The sequence below is a fragment of the Mycteria americana genome, chromosome 23 (assembly GCF_035582795.1).
Source record: "Mycteria americana isolate JAX WOST 10 ecotype Jacksonville Zoo and Gardens chromosome 23, USCA_MyAme_1.0, whole genome shotgun sequence".
Classification (NCBI taxonomy): domain Eukaryota; kingdom Metazoa; phylum Chordata; class Aves; order Ciconiiformes; family Ciconiidae; genus Mycteria; species Mycteria americana.
This window is the reverse complement of record NC_134387.1, coordinates 3,667,948-3,681,219: the sequence shown is the minus strand read 5'-3', so window position 1 is coordinate 3,681,219 and position 13,272 is coordinate 3,667,948.

Genomic DNA, 13,272 nt, shown 5'->3' with positions numbered 1-13,272 from the left:
TAATGGATTCTATGGCACTTAGCATGCACTTACCTCAGTTTTTATCTCACTGCCCATCGCCCATCAAGAAGTTCTTCCCATCAAAAGTAAAATCTCTTTCCCTGAAATACTGATGATGAGAATGGACAGGGTGTTTGCTTTAGAAAAGCAATATAAAGAAATCCAAAAAGGCAAAGCTTAATGAAGAGAAGGCAGTTGCATTTAGGAAAATTAGTGCTCACAAACCAAGTCAAAAAGATGAGTTTTGTATTTTAGATCTGAAAGAGATAAGGACTTTTTCATTCATTCATTTTCTAGCGTCATAGATTTTAAAGGGCAGAGTCTTATTTTTCCATTTGGTGACGTAACATAGCTGGTAGGATTTCTTCCAGGAGATTCGGTTATGGTGACCTCTTTGAGAATTGCCATTGGAGAGGTGCAGGTCCCACAGAAGTTCCTCTCTCTTGCTAAGACAACTTTCTTTTCATTTACTTTTCTGTAAGAAGCCAGGCTTCTGGGAGGGACTCCAACTGCAGCAGAAAATGGCCATTCTCTAGGTTACTGGAAGCGATAGTCACACTTGGAGTATCTATGTGAAGGCTTTGATTGAGGTTTTAAAGAGCTCTGTTTTTATTGCCTTTGGATCATGTTCTCTTATAGCTGAGAAACTATAGGCTCCTATGGAATTTATGGAACACTTCAAGCCCGTGGTTTAAACCAGATACTGCTTTGAAGACATCTATCAGTCTTTTTGCTTGTGAGCCCGATGTTTCCAGTATCTGCGTATTTCTTCTGAAAGCTTGTCCTTTCAGCAGGTCCTGTAAGATAAACCTGTCTTATAATCCATCCTTTTCAGTTGGAAGACTAAGGCACAGAGATACCGAGCTGCTTCTCTGAGAAGAGCATCTCTAATAAATATGGCACTTGAACTCATGTCTCCTGTTCCTTAGTCCTTTGAATTTAACCAAAGCTGCTGCTTTAAACCAAGCCCTCTCTGACCTTTTCAAGAGATCTCAAAAGTTTACTTACCCCTAGGGGTGTTGTGAAGCTTAATTAATGCTTGTAAAGTGGCTTGAGTTCTTTGGATGAAAGCACTTTGGATTATTAATATTAATAATAACAGATGAGCCCCTGAAACATTCTAGTACAATAGAATGAATTAACATGAAGCAAGCAATCAACAACAACAAATCAAACCAGTGATGCCGTCATAGCCTTGGGCAATGCATACAGCTGGTGGTCTGATAGATATGACAGATGAATCCACTGATATTCTCTTCAGTCATTTCCACTGTAAATTAAACTGTCTCCCATGTCCTCGTAACAGCAGCGTTTTAGCCACCTGCAGCATTAACTTGCTTTTTCCAGTTGAGGCTTTTTTTTTTTTTTTAATCATCTTCTACAGGTCATATTCAGACATGATACCAGGTGATACATAACTTCTTGGGGTACTTTTCAGGGACTTACATAAGCTGTGGCAGATTGGGCACCATTCCCATAGTCACATCGGCCCACGTACCCCAAGAGAGACTTACTCCTTCTGCAATGCTTTCATCAGTTACCTGGTGCAGGTACTCATGAGGGGGGGTTGCTCCTTCTACAAAAGTGCCAATAAGCACAAGGGACAAGAAAAATAACAAGAGAAATGCAGGCACAGAGACTGGATGACTCGGCCAATGCCTTTCAGTATATCAGAGGAAAGGTAGGATGTCAGGTCCCCGGCGCATGTCGAGTATTCGAGGTACTAAACTATGGTATTTAGGCTGTTGTGACCTCCTTTCCTTGCACAGGAGTGTCAAAGAGCCCAAATATAACTGAGAGTGAAATCCACGGTGCCCTTTTCATATAAGCAGATATCAAAGTAGTAGAAAAGAGCTGCTTTCTACTTGCGCAATCTTATTTTTCTTTCAGTCCTCTCTCCCTTCTGTCGTCAAAATGCAATGACACAATATAAATTTTTGTATATACATTACAAGCTGAAAAGCTGCCATAACCTCAGTAGATCATAATAAAAATCTGTTATGTAGAAAAATAAATGAGGAAGCCTAAGGGCAATTTTCCTCAGAAAAAATATGGTAAGGAGTGTATATTTTCTTGGACTATTGAACAAAGACTTATTGAACAAGGACTGTTAAGGAAAGAGTATTAATGATTTATGCAAGGTTTTTGGGAGAGGGACTACTGTTAAGATGTGTATTTTGCGTAGTTCCTGTACCAAAGAGCAATTGGTACTACTGTAATTGCCATTGGTCATAATGGAGAGTTTCACTCCATGGAAAATGCTGACATTTCAGAAGAAAACTAAATTTGTTGTTGGAACAAGTTGAAATTTGTAACTGAATATGAACACCAAAATGTTCTTACATTGGATTTGTATGGGGGTGTGAAAGAAAAAGGGAACAGGGAAGGGAGGAATGTAGGTAATTAATTTTTCCAAGTAAATACCAGTATTCTTCCTGAATTTCTCAGAGACATGTTCACCGGGGTTATACGTAACAGCTAGGAATCCAGCGACCTTATTTGAGAACTGTTTTATTTTTTCATCCTGGCAACTTTTGCTTCACTACGTGCAAATCTTTTTTGGTTTAGCATGCTTGGCATTTTGCAGGAGCTGACCCTGAATTGTACTGTTTAATTAAGATAACATGTATATAGAGTGAAGATCTATCAGTGGATGAACAATTACTTTTAACCTTCATGCCTCTTTTCTTGCCAACAGTAGTTGTATCAGCTCTGAATATATAGTTATGAACATCCCTTATTTTCTTTTTAAGGGTTGATTGCTTATCCCATTGGCCCATTTTTCATGTGTGTTTCCAATGTGATCATGCAAAATCAAACATTCACCTCAGTATATTGACTTGTCCGTATATCCTTAAGCTCCATCTGTGTGTCCTGCCTTGATTCTGCACTGAACAAGCTCAATGAGCTTGTTATAACATGATAGAGCAAAACCAGAAAACACGTCTTGATGGGCAACATGTGGAAGAGGCCGAAGGGAGGGGCACTTTCTCCTCTGGTTCAAATATCACTAATTCTAGTGAATGAGAGTAAACACTACAATAACGTGGCATAACCAACTGAAAAAACACGTATTTTGTATATGTGGGAAGGATTTATTTATTTATTAAGTGGCCATATTTGTATCTCTGCTATTCTTATTGCCCAAGGATTGCTCTTGCTCATCTTGACTGCAGCTAGCACCTTATTCCGAAGTGTGCGGAACGCAGTCCCCCGGTCCTTTCCTGGCTGCCACTCAAGTTGTCAGATACTCTGGAAGCTGGGGTAAAGCGTCCTACAACTTCACACCCATTCCTGTGCTTTGAAAATTCCTTGCTTCAGGTCTTCTGTGCAGCTCTTAAGGGCAGGACTTCACACCACAAAGTGTAAATCCTTCCTTACAGCGTTCTCTGTTGTGAAATATTTTGCTTGTTGGCATGTTAGGCCATTTATTTAATGAGACAGGGCAAGCCCTCTGCTGATGCATTTCACCGCAAACTGATTGGAAATAAAGTCGCTAAAGTAGTGTGGCAAGATCTTAAACCTGTAATTATGGTAGCGGCCACCTTTTCACACAAGGCATCACTGGCAAGCTTGTGGATTTCTTCGCTCGATATAATTTCCAATTTTTTTTCTGAAGTCCGGCTTTGATATAATGCACTATTGTGGGTTATCTGTCCGCAGCCTGATGTCATCTCATATTTACGTATGCAGCAATATGTATGGTATTTGTTTTCATTTTATTTATTTTGCTATATTAAGGTTTGGCAGCAAGTAGTCCAGTTACTTGGTTAGGTTCTTGTTTTTATTGGTTCTAATTCCCACTGATAACATTAAATTTTAAGATTTTGGGTATTTCCTTTAGCTAGAGAATTCTTCTTTTCCTTCAGTTGTTCTGTTAGAAACCAGCCCCATTCTTCCTGCCTTTTAATACTTAAAAATAATAAACTTTAAGGAAATTCAAAATCCATGCTGATTAGTTCTGATTATTTTAACTCATGTTACAGATTCCTTTGCTACTTAGTTGACTTTGGCATGTGTGTCTTTGAATTTTAATTTAGTCAAACATATGCCTGTTGATTAAATTGCAAATATGTGGCACCTCTTATTTGAAGATAGCAATGTCACTTTTTGCTTAGCTTTGCAATACCCTTTTATGTCTGTTTTGATTAAAATGTAAAGAGCGCAGCATGGAGAGACTTAAGCGGACTGCCGTAAGTCAAATATTGTGTCTAGAGGGGAAAACGATGGACAGTGGGAAGGCCTCAAGAGAATCCCAGTCTTGTTGTAGGCTCAAACACCCTGCTTCATTGGTATTTGATCCATTAGAGAAATGTCTCCCGTCCCGCTCCTCCATCTCTGACTTATCCTGCTGGTCTTCTGAACAGCTTTCTGCTCTTCCCATTACCTCAACAGCCTATGTGCAACCATTTCCTCACGCCCACAGTTACCCTTCCGTAGATGCAGTCAAAAGACTCCTCAGTTTGCTACTGATTTGCTCAATCTTTTCTCTAGTACATTAACTGTCGAACATATCAGCTATTTTTTTTTCTTTTGATTTATCAAGTTAGTGATTCAAGGAACTTTTTTCCAAATGTATTTTAGATAATGCATGTCAACTGTTAGCTTTTTTCTTTTCTTCTACTGCCGTATGAATTGCTAGATGAGAGTGACTAAGATTCCCTGTAGTTTGATTTTCTTCTGTCAGAGTATGCAAATCAGTTTTCTCCTTTGAGGTCATGCCAATCTGTCCTTTCTGAATTTCTTTTTTTGATATAAAGCAGTAAATAAATTGAACATATGCTAGAACAAATGTTGGAAGTCACTTCAGTTATTAGCCAGCATATAAACAAACTACAACAACTGATGTATCCAAAGATGCTTAAGATACAGGTTCATTTTCTACTGATTTGTAAGAATTATTTCATAGGTATTCATTGAGTTTCCAGCTGGGGAGATTAATAAAAAGCTGGTCCCCAAGTTCAGCATTATCTGAAGATCAAGTCCAGCCATTTTTGGCATTTGAAACAGTTCTGAAGTCACCCTGCCCCCCAAATAAACCGAAAACTCAAACTCCTTTTAAATCGCCTCCTGACAGCAATCCTAACTTCAGGCGCTCAAATGTTTACTAGTTTAAAAACAATAATTGTGGTTTGAAAAGACAATACTGTTATTTTAAACAATTCTGGCTAACATAGATTAGCTTTTAGCAACATCATATTCAGGATAATCAGGATGATTACATGAATATCCAGTGGTTTCTATTTGCATATTAAATAGCCTCAAATTCAGCAAAGGATCTTCCATTGCACTATTGGTAAATGTTTTTTTTTTTCTTCATTTCTTGCTATTTGAAGTGCAGTAGAAAAAGTAAAGTGGGATAGGAAATGTCTGAAGTCAGAAATGTATCCCTGTCCTTCAATTTTGTGGCAAATAATTGGGCCCTGAAGGAATTGGCTGTTGGGTTGTTCTCTCGGCTGTAGTATGTGTATGTTGGCTCTGTTTCTTTTAGCTGCCCCACGGCAATACATTTTGGCAGGAGCCCTGAGGACTGACACCTCACAGCAGGAGAGGGGGAGAGAATGCTCTAAGTTGAGGGGTGAAGTTAATGTGATCCAGAGCCCCATTCAATGGAGATATCCACAAGGGAAAAAACTCCACAAACATTTTGGTAAATTCCATTTTACCCTTTGGAAGGTAAATTCACTGGCAGGTTTTTATCGTTCACTATATCCAGCGCTGGCTGCATGTCACTCTTATTAGCCTTTAAACCTTTTAGACAAGCTATTTTGCTCTACTAGTCTGTGGATAGTAATGTATCCATGTAAGCAGTATGCATTGGGTTTGTTGGGTTTTTTGGGTTTACTAAGGCATTGCTGATTAAAATTTACCTGGATTACCGGGAAATCTTTCACAAGTACTTACTAATTTAGGAGTATAGGTCTCATTTACGAAAGCGATGTCGATGCTCAGGAGACTGGGGGGGTTGGATAGTCCCTGTGGATGTCAGAGTAGCAGTGAACAACTGAAGAGACACCTCACTGCTTTCAGGGGCAACGTACAATACTTGACTACTTTGAGCTAAATGATTTAGGTGTAACATTTGCATTCTGTTCCTTGTACTTAAACTCTGCTAACTCTGGAGCTCAGTTTCCCCATTTGTAAAATGACAGTAATCATTTTACTAACGATAGTAATCGTGTTCCTGCCCTGCACAGCGGGTGTTGATGCTGGTGGAGGGGCATGCAGATACTCGATACAAATGGATTACAGTTTCCTGGAACCTCAGGAGAATTCAGTTTTCTTACTGTTCAAGTTGTGTTTGAAAATTGAAATGTGACTCTAGGCAAACATCTATGGGTAGTTAAAAGCAGAAAATCCTTGATCCTGTATAGTCATCCATTTTTTTTTTAGCGAGTCTTGGCCCAGCATGAGGATCCGCTAGATATATTTGAAATGTAGGCCTGTTTTAATGCTGAGCATCATAATAAATGGTGAATAATGTTATATATTCAGGTACTTTTACAAAGCTCTTTTCGTGTAGTTCTTCCATATTTTCAAATAACAACACCCAATTAAGCACTTGAATTGGTGCTGCCCTCAGCAGAGATGTAATTAAGCAGGTGTTTAAATCCCTTGTTAAATTAGTCTCTTATATTTTTCTTTCCTAATCTACCATTACTATTTCTGTCCAGAAAAATAATGGGAGAACAAATGAATCCTGAAACCCTAGCTTCGGGCTTGTAAGGGTCAAACTATATCAACCATACAAAGTAGATCTATGGAATCTAATCAAATTTAGGTGAAAGCAAGCAGATTTAAATAGAGGCTGCTGGATAACAGCAGTGAATGGCAAAACATAGCTTCTCCGGGAAGGAAAAAAGTTAAATGGAATAAAAATCCACTTCCAAAAGGGCATTATGTGGCACTTTTCCCAACTAATGGCTTGACTGCTGTAATTCAGAATGCTCACAAAATGCATACATGGCCTGGCCATAAAGAGAATAGGGGAACAAAGAGGTTGCTAATTCAGTTACAAATGTTATAGATCAAGCTCTTTACTATTCATCCAAATGGAAATTTACACTAAATAACATTATCGTGAATTGGCTTAGCAACTTAATGGACTAAGACTCTCACATCTAACAGATTGCCTGGTCTCTACTAGGTCTTGAAAACTGTTTCTCTTGTGGATACCTTTAACCAAGCCTCAATATACTCTTGTTATGGAATAAATGAAATAAAGTCACATCATCATTTTCATTACATTTACTTAGCTGATAGGTGCATTAAATAGTTTCTGTGTAAAGTTTGATCCTGTCATGCTTATGGCCAGGGCAAGAGATATAGGGTCTCTCAGAGGTCTGTACTTTTGGACCCCTTTCCAGTGATGTTTGGTAAGCCAAACATGCAAATTGAAGCCCAATATGTATGTATGTATTTATTTTAGGATACAAAGCATCTCACCTGGGACCCTCAAAAGATTTTCTGGACCATTCTGGTCTTACAAGTTGGGTTCTTTGAGATTTCAGTACCAGGTACATTAATTGAAGTACTTCCGTTTTGATGTTTCTTGGTCCCAAGGCTGCTAGGTATTTCAGACCATTGCATTAATATTCATTAACGAGGTATGATACGTATCCTGCTATCCAGTTATCAGAATTTGCTAATACTGTTTCGCCAGAATGGTGATGAATGCACAGCAAGATTGGTCTTAAGACTATTCAGGACTTAGTAAGGAGGAGCTTACAGCCTTAAGAACATCATATGTTGTAAAGGGTTATTTAAAGTAAAAACAGATGGGAGGAAAGGAGGAGAGGCCCTACCGGTACTGGCTGATGCTGTAGCAGCTCTGCTGGTGCTGTGAAGAAGTAACCTAAAGTTCAGCAAACAAGACTTTTTCACATGTTTTAAATATGCCATTTCTCTTGTGCTGATTAACCGTATTAGTTCAGCTTGATTTGGTGGAGCAAAATGCATGGTTTGGTAGCAAAGGGGCTCAGATTTCAGACTAGTATGAAAATTATATCCTGCATGGTGTTGGTTCACCCAAAAAATGAGGCTTGTCTATTGTTAGTGCACCTGCACTGAACTTCACAGTATCTCTAGGATAATTTGGGTGGAATCCGTTTCTCAGTGGGTTTCTCTGTTCCCATGATGTACGATGCCTGCGGCCAGCTAAACTGCTTTCAAAAATCTGGTTTTGGATTTTGGTATCTTCTGGTTTGGGAAGTGATGAGGACTAGCTCTCTGAAGGGAGCTGGGACTCTTTAGCATGAGAAGAGAAAGCTTAAGGGGCTCTTATCAGCATATTCCCGATGGGAGGGAGTAAAAATGGTGGAGCCAGACTCTTCTGCGTGGTATCCAGTCACAGGACAAGAGGTACTGGGTAAAAACTGAGATACAGGAAATTCCCTTTAAACATAAGAAAAACCTCTTTATTGTGAGATTGGCCAAACACTGGAACATCTTTCCCAGAGAGGCCGTGGAGTCTCCATCCTTGGAGATATTAAAAACCTCGCTTGACATGGTCATGGGCAGCCTGCTCTAGCTCACCCTGCTTCGAGCAGGGATGTGGACTGGACGATTTCCAGAGGTCACTTCCAAACCACAACTGTTCTGTGGTTCTGAGATTTAAGAATCTAATCCATATTGAAAGGCAATGAAGATAAGTGTCCTAGACTTTTAAATGGCTTTTGAAAATGAGACTCAAGCTCCTCAATCAGTTACAATGCTGACTGGAGGAATAATGTAATACCCTGAAAAAAATTGTGTTCAAGTTCTGCGCACCCTTCAAAAAGCTTACACGTAAATGTGTGGTTCTGATGCTTGATATGAAACGCTTCAAAACTTTTTTAGTATGCTTTTAAATCCCCGAAGTGCCTCCATTTGTACAACTATGACTGAACACTTAAAATAGCCCTAATTCTTTTTGTTAAATTTTGAATCCTAGATGAAGTAGCAAAATAACACATTTCTGCTTAGTTCCTTGATTATTAAATACAGACTGTGAAATACTATTGATGAAGAGTTCATTCCTTTAAAAGGTTACTTTCCTAAAAATAAAAAGGAACCAAGCAATGTTTGCTGTGCCAAGGCTCATTTCTTCTGCCTACGAGGGACAATAAGCATGCGATTTGAAAGGTCATCGGTTCTTTTGTATGCTAATAAACAATTAGTATGGCTGGGGGGGAAGATGGGGCATCAACTTCTTTAGAATGTATTTCTGAGCAAATTAGCCATTCATGACAAGTTAAGAATACGGAGGCTAACATCTCCTGGATGATTTCCTAGCCATCATTTCAGTCTCTGTGAAAATATTGCTGTTTAATCAGCTCTGGCTAACAATTATTTTTCTCCTTGACAAGCACCTTCTGGGACTTCAGTTCACCCCTGAGATTATTATTTTTTTTTATTGTAACATTTTATAGCCGATAAGGAAAAAGGATTTAGAAAAATAAAATAACTGACTTTTCCTTCTAGGCAGTTATGATGTTGTATGCATATCAAATATATGTGCATAGAATCTAAATTTGATGTTACTCCAGTCATTTTATTGCAGTGGTAGCGGTGGAGTTTCACACATTCTCATAATTACAATCCTCCTCCCTTACCCTCCCACCCCCTCACTCACACACTGCTGCCACACAAAAACTGACCATCTGGTCAACATTTAGAAAGCAAAATAACTGTGATTGTGGATGGAAGCACCTAACTTGCTGAATGCCAGATACTGCAGTTTAAATAGTACCCACAAAAGACTTGCTCTTCCTATTTCTGAATTGCTCAGGAACATCTGCAGGCTAGCAATCAATTTTTTTTTTTTCTGCTAATCATTGGAAAACACATTTTAGACTTCCTGGAATGACTTTCACCTCTCCTGGTTCTTTACTTGGCTTTCATATTAGTTCTGCCTGCCATTTTTTGGATGCCAAGGGATATTCTCTTACTAAATTTCCAGAATACAGGACCACTGAGTCAGGATTTTTTTTTTTTTTTCTTCAAACAGCAGAAAAGCTGCTGCTGCACAAATAAGTGCAGCTAAGTCGGGTGGCTGGGAAAGCAGAGTGCGGTAAGCAGGTAGGCTCCAAGCATGCTTTCTGCCTACAGTCAGGTTTCTTGTTAGAGTTACGCTGGGGCGGGGGGAGGTTGGAAACCTGTGTAAATCTGCAACTTCTCTTGCTCTCAAGAGCATCTAGCTGACATTGTCCTTCTTGCTCTGTCCCCAGGCTTTCTCCAGAGTCCATCCTTTTCAGCTCAGAAGTCTCAGGAGGATTACCCAGCACAACCCCTTTCTCCCAGGCTTAGAAAACACATGGCTCTGAACATAGGGGAAAACAGGGTATGTATGCAGTGCATTTTTTTTTCCTGGATGTGAGGTGAGTTTTGTATATTCTAATCCCAAGTGGAGGAACAAGCTGTGCATGTACTGGAGCTGGACAGAGTGGAATGACTTCTGCTGTGCCTGAAAAATCTCAGACAAATGATGAAAAGTTAGCAAACCTGCCTGGTGAAATGATAGGGCAGAAAACTTGCACATATTCAGGTGAATGTGCACATAGGCGTTTTCCAGTTGCATCATGGTAGAAGTAGAAAGTCCTCAGTTAAAAATAGCTTTGTTGAAAGTACAACAGTTGACTCGAGTCAAGGAGATGACTACTGCCAGTCTAGCACATTATCTTCTGCAATTACTACAACTACAAATACTGCTCAAGACAAACACTGGAAATAATGATCGTTATCTTTTGAATAGTTTCCTATCTCCTCCTTTATGCAGCTCCCTTAGTCAACAAAAATATGTAAGTACTTAAGTAGACGGCACCTTTTGTTTGTGGGAGATGCTTGTATAGCATCAAGACAGTATCTAAAATATCTTTAGCTGCTTCTGTTACATTGAAGCTTTCAGTTTACAATTGTATGTTGATGGTACAGGGGTCTAACTTCTCTTGTTTTTCTTTGTTTATTTTTAATTAACTTTTTAATTGTTTTCAGCACACAAAGCAATCAAATTATGGCAGTTAGAGAACATTAGTGAACAGAGATACAATCCTCCATAGACAGTAAACAAGGGAACATTTCTTAGGCAAGGGTTGCACCACTCACTACCATACAGGAAAGCCATTACATAGCACATAGGGCATGACTGATGGCATATAAGTCCAAGAGAGATAAATGACTGGGGAAAGAGTGGAAGAGTTCCTCATTAAACAGCATTTTTAAAATGAATTAACTTGGTAAACGTGATACGCAAGAGGTACAAAGAAAGTGTTCTAGATGCCAGAGGAACTTTCCGAAATCCTCCTAATGAAAGTTGAATTTAGATTTCATTTATAAATCGGTTTTAAAGGATTAATACAAAAGTGAACAGGCTATTGATTTTTCCCTCCTAGGAATGTTTTTGAGATTGCTAAAAGTTTGCACGTGAAGACAAAGCAAATTTTCAAACTTCTTGTAAAGCTGGAGGGTGTGGGAGGGCAGAGACAAACACACAGAGGCTTGACCAATTTCCATCCCCTGAACAGCATGGTGATCCAGGCACTTCTGTGGCAGTACAAGACTGAACTTCAAGTCCTTGTTCAAGTTGATGCAGACTGCTTGGCTTGTTACATGCTTATTAGCTACCTTAATAAATTGTTATTTATAGGTTTGAAGACTAGAAGAGACCATTCAATCATTTTGTCTGACCCTTTTACAAAGTAGGTCACAGAATTGCCATATTAATGTCAATTGATTGCTGTAATTAAGGGGTCGAATCAGTGAAGACATTGCTTAGAACTGTAGGTTATACTCACGTCTAATAACTTTTCTAGATGGACTACTACTGATGATGCCGCTATGCTAATAAAATCTGTTTATCATTGATAAACTAGTCCGAGAACCTCTTTTTCATGAATAATAATTCTTCAAGCCAATTTGGAGATGGTCAAAGGCAGCCTCTAATTTTGAATACTCTATGTGCAGCTTAAGATAGTCTAGGCCTTATTTCAAATGTATTATTCACAAATCTAACTCAAATCAGTAAGTGCTCATTACCTGCACAGGCTCCAAAGACTAGGCACAAGGTACTTCGTGCTGTACAACCATTAAAGACTGAACTGAAAATCTACAAATAGAGCTGGAAAATAGAGGGGATTTTCATCCTGAGATTTTGAAATTTTATTTCTCCCCAAACCAAAATGGCCAAGGAAGATACTTTAGAATTTTGTACAACGCAGAATAGTTTGCAGTATGTTGATTTGTCCTTTCCTGTGTTTTAGAATATAATCTTGAAACATAATGGTTAGGATGAAAGTTCTGAATTAGCCAGAAACAACTTGATTATTCTTGGACAGTTCTTTCTATTGAAAAGTCAGGTTAAAAACTCTTCATTCTGCTCTGACTAGAGGCAGCCTGTGAAAATGAATTTACACTGTTCTCTTACATATTTCTTCAGCATTTATGATACTAGCAAGGGCCAAGCGTGCATGTGAACGCAGTGCTGGACAACACATCTCAACCTTGGACATCTGAGGGAGCAGTTTTGGTATTGAGAGGTCAGTTCCGGCTCAGTGCTTGCTTTAATTCTGGGTTCCTTTGCTGAGAATGACAAGAGTTGCCTCAATTGGTGAGATGTTGAGTTGCCTCAATTGGTGCTTTTTTTATATATCAGTATGTCAACTGGGAAATTGCCCAAAACGAACGTATCTGATATAGGACATCTAAGAGCTCTCTTCTTTTTAAATTTCTGCCTGACCCAGATTTGAACTGATGAGCTAGCATTTAAAACTCTCGGTAATAATGACCAACCTCCACATTATCCAGGAATTATAATTGAAAGACAACTACTTCGGGTGCTTACTCACAAGCCTTTTTTAATGGGGTTTTGTCTCCTGATCATGTGTCTGTAGAATTTAGTTGAAAATCAAATGCTGTGGAAAATTTACATTACACCCCTGAGTTTCATTGAGCAGAGAGCACTTTTCAATTCAAGAGTGAGCTGCAAAGCTTAAACCGGGCAAAGAATTCATTATTTTAATGATAATAATTTACACTTGCATGGGAGCTTTCATCCAAGAAAATATCAAGTTAGAATTTTCCATTCATAGCCTCTCCACGATGGGGTAATTTCACCTTGATAAGCATGTGTATTATATTTGCCTTTGCTGTTTGGGAAGGAAAAAAAGATGATTATTATAGTTTGTACAGTTGAGTGTTTACACCCCTGTCAATACCCCTATTATGTAAAATTAGTCTACTGCTGTATACTTGGGGAAACTGAGGTAATAGTCTCCCGGGTCTATTCTGTTTCCTTGG